The 5,703-nt window shown below is 48.2% G+C and overlaps 1 protein-coding gene across 1 annotated transcript in view; it reads left to right on the top strand.

The window, feature by feature from the left end:
• Positions 1 to 5,703, top strand: part of MMP11 (matrix metallopeptidase 11) — a gene marked incomplete at its 5' end in the record, with an annotated part of 35,429 nt that overhangs the window by 783 nt on the left and 28,943 nt on the right. The gene's annotated exons all lie outside the window — the stretch shown is intronic.

Below are 5,703 nucleotides of genomic sequence, written 5' to 3'. Positions count from 1 at the left end.
CAAGGGACCCCCCCCCCCCCTTCTCTTTAAAGGTAATGCAACCCTCATGCTGAGCTGGCACTTCCCGGATGAAAGCAAGCGTTAAGGGGATACAAAAGTAAATAGATGAATAAAACATGCAGGCAGGAGGGAAGCAGCAGGGCTTTCTCTGCAGACATGCCTGCCAAATCCTCTCACCTGGGATGGGGCTGGGAGCAGCAGGAGGTGCTGCTGCCAGAGAGGATCAGTGGCCTGTGAGAAGTCGGGGGTTTGGAGAGGACAGAGAGGTCTCTGTGCGGTGGATGCGCCTGTGTGTAACTGGGTTATTATATACATGTGCTTCTCTGGCACGCCACACCATAGCGACACAACTGTGCCCGGTAGCGCTGGTGGGGATTAGCTGGGTTCTGCCGATGTTTTTATCATCATGCTGTCATCTGAGAAGTTTATAACTGGGCTGTTAAATCTGCCGTGGGCTGGAACTTGGCGAAAATGCTCTTGGCCTCCAAAGTGCTTTCATTATTCGAAGCAAGATGTCATTGACCCCAGCACAGCTGTGCCCCCGCCGTGGGGCAGGCCCAGCGCTCCTGCTGAATGGGGATGCGTTTCTTCACACACACCCCAGCCATGGCACAGCCTCAGCTTTTCACTCGCAGCTAAATTTAGCGCCTGGCTGATCCCTATTCCGCCCAGCCAGAATTAGCAATTTATAAACATGGAGCAAGGCGCATTCCTGAAGAGACATGCACTCAAGTGGGGGTGAGGGGAGAGAGGTTCCCAGTCACCCCAAACCTCGCTACAGCCGGGAACACGACGGTTGCTGTTTTTGAACAGCCCAGCAGTGCATCTAGTCATCCATGGCAGCCTGTGCTGGACACTAGGTTGGAAGATTGTGCCAGCCCTGGATTTGTGTGCAAACACTACAAAGTAAGATCCCTTTGTAGCTCCTTGCCCGGCTGAGACTAGGACCCCTCCTGCACCCCTGCTGCCCATGATCCCCACCTCACAGATGCCAAGTGAAAAAGGTTACTGAGGATTATACAAGCTGGCCACCACCCTTGGAGCAGAATACAGAGAGTTTAAAAAAAGGTTTTGTGGGACACGGGGATTGCCATACCACTCAGACTCTCCAGTCCAGACGCCTATCTCTGCCACCGGCCCAGATCAGAGGAAGGCACCCCACTACCATTGGCGTTATCTGTACAGCCACCCGCCTAAGAGGAAAATTCCTCTTTAACACCAAGCAGTTAGCTTTTGGCTTGCGTTCTGAATCATGAGTGCTAACATGCCTGATATGTTTTTATCCTTGCTAGAATACCTCTGGATTATGTCAGTATTATTCCTAACAAATGTCTAATCCTTTTTCTACATCCTAATGAGCATTTTGTTCATGAGTTCCTTGAGGCGGGGAGCTCTGCTGGTCATGGTAATGGGGGCGGGGGATGACAGTTTCCACAGGGACATCATCAGCTTCATTTTTTTTTTTTCTTCTTTAGGTTAGTTCATTTGATCAAAATCCTTTTCTCTTGACTCTCGGTAACTAATAGTGTGCCCTTCCTGTCATGAGTTTTCCTGATCTGTCTCTGTTTACAAGGATCTTCTCTACAACAGAGGAAATATCTATTCAGTACAAGTAATGAAATGGACCGTGCAGAAGTTGCTCTCAGACGCCTCGAATAAACAAACTGAAATGACAGATGCTGCTTTTCCCTACTAGCCACTCTTCTGTCATTGTAGGCTTGTAAATGGAGTTAGTCCTTCAGAGAAATATGATTTGCAGGTTGATGACATCCCTCCTCTACTTTCATTGCTGTTTTAACTGAAATGTGTGCAAGTGCTTTTTCCTGCGTTAGGACCGGGCTGCGCAGACTTTAGGGATTGAGTGTCTCTACACCATTTGGCAGGCAAGGGTCTAAGATAACAGCTTTATTGGACCAACTGTATAGTTGGTCTGGAGGCAGAGTGCCATTCTTCAGGTCCGGGGGGAAAAAACAGATGCAGCCAACTGTATACTTCTCCCTCGTGTTCATCTCCTCTGGAAACGAATTCATCTGAATGTTTGGAGCCTCTCCCCATGCTTGTTAATAGTTGTCATTGTCCTTTCTCTGGACCTCTTGCTCACTGCGGATGGGTGAGAAAGGTGCTGAGGGGTCAGGGAAGAGCCCCCTGGCTGGAGTTCCCAGTTCCGTGGTAAAAGCCACGACTTGAGCCATCAACTGTTGGGTGCTGCCTGTGAGCGCTCGGATTTAGGACCCAAGGGCTCTGCAGTTAGCAGTGACCTAAATGTTCTTTGCTTGCATACAGTACCATACCATGATGGGGCAAGAGAGGGCTGATGGATTTCCTCCTGACTGGTGATCAGAAGCTTGAGGACTGATAACCCTTGATCACCTAGAGCTCTGCACCAATACCAGATGTTGGGCAGGGCTTGTCATTTCGTTTTGTGTTTGTACAGCACCTAGCACAACCGGGCCTTGGCTCATGACTTCGGTGAAGCATGTCATGATAATGATAATAGAAGTAACATTAGTTTATTAGCTCTGAGGCTGAAGTCTGTTACCGTGGAGTTCTCAGAGCTGTGGTCAATGGAGGCTTCATCTCTGCTGTTAACAGCTGCAGAAAGCAAAAAGTCAAGTTTTTAGCTTTTGCTGTCTCCAGTGTCTCCCACAAACACCCTGAACAAAGCTCTTTAATCCTCTGGGCCTTGCACACACAAATGTTGTTCCTGGAGATGGCCTGGCTTAGGCTTCTATGGGAAATGGAAGTCAATGTACCTTACTGAGACACTAACCATAGGGGGATGGGTGGCCTCATGCTCAGCTGGCTGGTGTAGGTCCTTGCCTAAAACTCTGCTCCTCTCCAAAGCCAGCAGGTCCTACCTGGAATGAACTGCTCTTGGGGAGAGGAGCGGAGGGAGTAGTCAGGCTCCTTGGCGTGTACATGGAGGATTTGATCTATGCTGTTTGTTTTCATTCTTTAAATATTGAATTGGGTGTCCGGGGTAATTTCAGAATGTTTATCTTCAGCTTCAGCAGCAGATCAAGAGCCCACGTAAACATTTACTCTGTCGTTGGCTTTGGTAATGTCCATCCTTCCTTCTCATACATGCGCACTAGCCACAAGCTGTTGTTACTGAAGGCTTAATGTTAGCACCTGGGCTCTGGCAAAGTGGATAGGGTGGGGGCTAGAGAGAGCAGGGATCAGAGAGCAAGCTGGTGTATTCAGAGGCTGTGTCCCACACTCTAGGTCACTCAGGCCTGGGCCCCAATGCCCTACCTCCAGCCATTATACTCGGCTTTCCAAGGACGCAGTGATTCTCAACCAAAGTGCCATGGCGCCTGTTACAAGGCACTCTGGTTTGGCTCCCGCTCAAAATTAGCACAGTTGGGCAAACACCTCCATGTAATTCACAAGATAAACCCAGAGACTGCAAACAGGAATCCATAGTGTCAAAACCATTTTGACCTTTTGTGGGCTTTTGGAGTTCTTTTGCAACAGAATTGCTCTAATATTCTCCCATAGTCAAAAAAACAAGTGAAAGCCAAGAGCTTGCATTTTCTGTGGGGTGCCTGGAGTCCAACAAGTTGAGAATCACTAGTCTAGTTATATTTAACAAGGGGCATTGAGACTATGTGTGTCTCCGCATGTGAAATGAGAGGGTTCTTCCCTTGATTTTTTTTTTTCTTTTTTTCTTTTTTTTCCTTTATAGCCCTATGCAAGAAAGTAAAAGGCTGACCCTTAGCTGCCCACATCTGCCACCTGGCCAGGGCAGACATGGATAGGGAAATAAAGTGTTCTTAGTTGCCTTGTCCCATGAGGGAAGAACAACTGTAATGCATGAAATGGCAATACATGATTAAAAAAATACAGGGTGGTGCTGTCTTTAACCAATGTGTAGTTAATTTGTGAAACTCACTGCTGCAGGGCATCAAAGACCACATAGGAAATCAGGTACAGATTTAACTGTTATATTCTTATGTGGATGAGGAATAGCTCTGCAGATGTACTAAGAACATTAAAAATACTAAGGCTATCCAGCCTCATGTTTCTGGCCATGGAGGTTTTATTGGCCAGCATCCAAATAAATGCCTCATCATCCCCTGTCTGCAGTATAGGCCTAAGGAATGTGCCTGGGAGGATGGTGAACAACAAAGAATTGTATCTGAATCTTATGGGCTTAGCAATACCCCATTGTTCTAGAGATGGGGCTGGAAATTTCACAAGAACAAGCTCTCTGCAGATTCTGCTCAATGTGGTTCTGGCCAAAGCAGTTGCCATGGGTTGTGTTCTTGCGATACCTGCCTGTCTGTGCTGCAAGCCTGGCTGAAACAAGAAAGCAGGAGTACATGGAAATGAAAGAGTGCACGAAAATCAGCTGAGCATTTGCAGGCTTCGGTTTGGGTTCAGTTCAAGTTTAGAGAGAAGATGCGAAGCCAAAGCATTCCAATCGCATTCTCATGCCTCGCTGCTTTGGTTACTGAAGAGCAGATGGGACAGGTGGTGTCGTGGGATGGCAAATGGTGGATTCCCTGGAGAACCCATCAAAGGACTTTCCTCTGTCCAAACTAAATGAGGGAATGATCAGGCTTGTGTGGAGCCCATGGGGTTGACAGTCTGTCACTGCGTGTGAAGGCTGCTGGGCTTTTATGCCTCTGCATGTCAGCCTACACTTCCACACTCCGTGTTTGTACATGTGCATGTGACCAGATACCGTAATGTTAATCCACTTGGTTGTATGACACACTTGCTGCACTCCACGGAGTTTCCATAACAAAAGGGACACGGAGACCTGAGTCTTTCCAGAAGAACCTCTTAAAATCATTGTGTGAGGATCTCCAGATTTGGGTGCCTACCAAAGGGTTGGGAAGGGAGTGTCAGGGAATCTTGGTCCCTTCCCCAGGTAGGACCATACTCCCCTAGGTCAGGGTCCCCAGTCCCAGGCTATAGCAGGCATATGTCTTTGTACAGTTGGGCTATCCCCATCCCAGTGCACCAAGGTGTGTATCTTTTGAGGACCCAGTCCACAACCTGAGGGAGATGGCCAAGGACCATGATCCCTATGCTGTAGGAGGCCCAAGTGGGTGTTTGCTGATAGCCGACTCATTTTGAATATGCAAGGGAATATGAAATCCCTTCTATGGCTGGAACATGCTGAATCCCAGAGAGGGTCCCTTGGTCTCAAGAGGACTCCAGAGTCATCACACATGGGGCTCTTGAGATCTCATGCTGCCAGGCCTCCCAGGGTTTATTTGCCTTGTGCCTTGCAACTACACTGGCCTCTGGTCAGCTGCCGCTTCCCCTGCACTGACAGCTCCGGGGTGGTGCCACTGACAGTGTGAAGCCTTGAACTGTCACATAATTAAAATGTCTTTGAAGGAAAATAACCCAGTGGTGTTTATTCATTTGCCTTCCCTCTTTTAGCAGCCTGTGTCTTCTTGCTCCATCCCTGGTCATAAACATATGCCTTTCTCAGTGTTTCATGTTCCACATTGCTTAGGAAAAATAAACATTTTCTTTCTCTGTTGCCAGCAACAACCGCCACCAAATAATCCGGAAACAAAGTCTGGTCACAGGGAGCTTGCACTGGATGATTGCGAGGGAGAATGTGAAAGAGCAGAAAAGGGACCCGGGCCAATGCCTACTAGAAGCCAACCCCGCCTCCGTCATCTTCCCCTACCTCAACCCTCCTGACGTCACACTTTTCATAGCTCCCACTTGAGCCCA

The sequence above is a fragment of the Gavialis gangeticus genome, unplaced genomic scaffold, assembly GCF_001723915.1.
Source record: "Gavialis gangeticus isolate Ggan-Ray unplaced genomic scaffold, GavGan_comp1, whole genome shotgun sequence".
Classification (NCBI taxonomy): Eukaryota; Metazoa; Chordata; order Crocodylia; family Gavialidae; genus Gavialis; species Gavialis gangeticus.
Note: the sequence above shows the minus strand (reverse complement) of the source record. Positions and strands in the feature narration are given on the sequence as shown.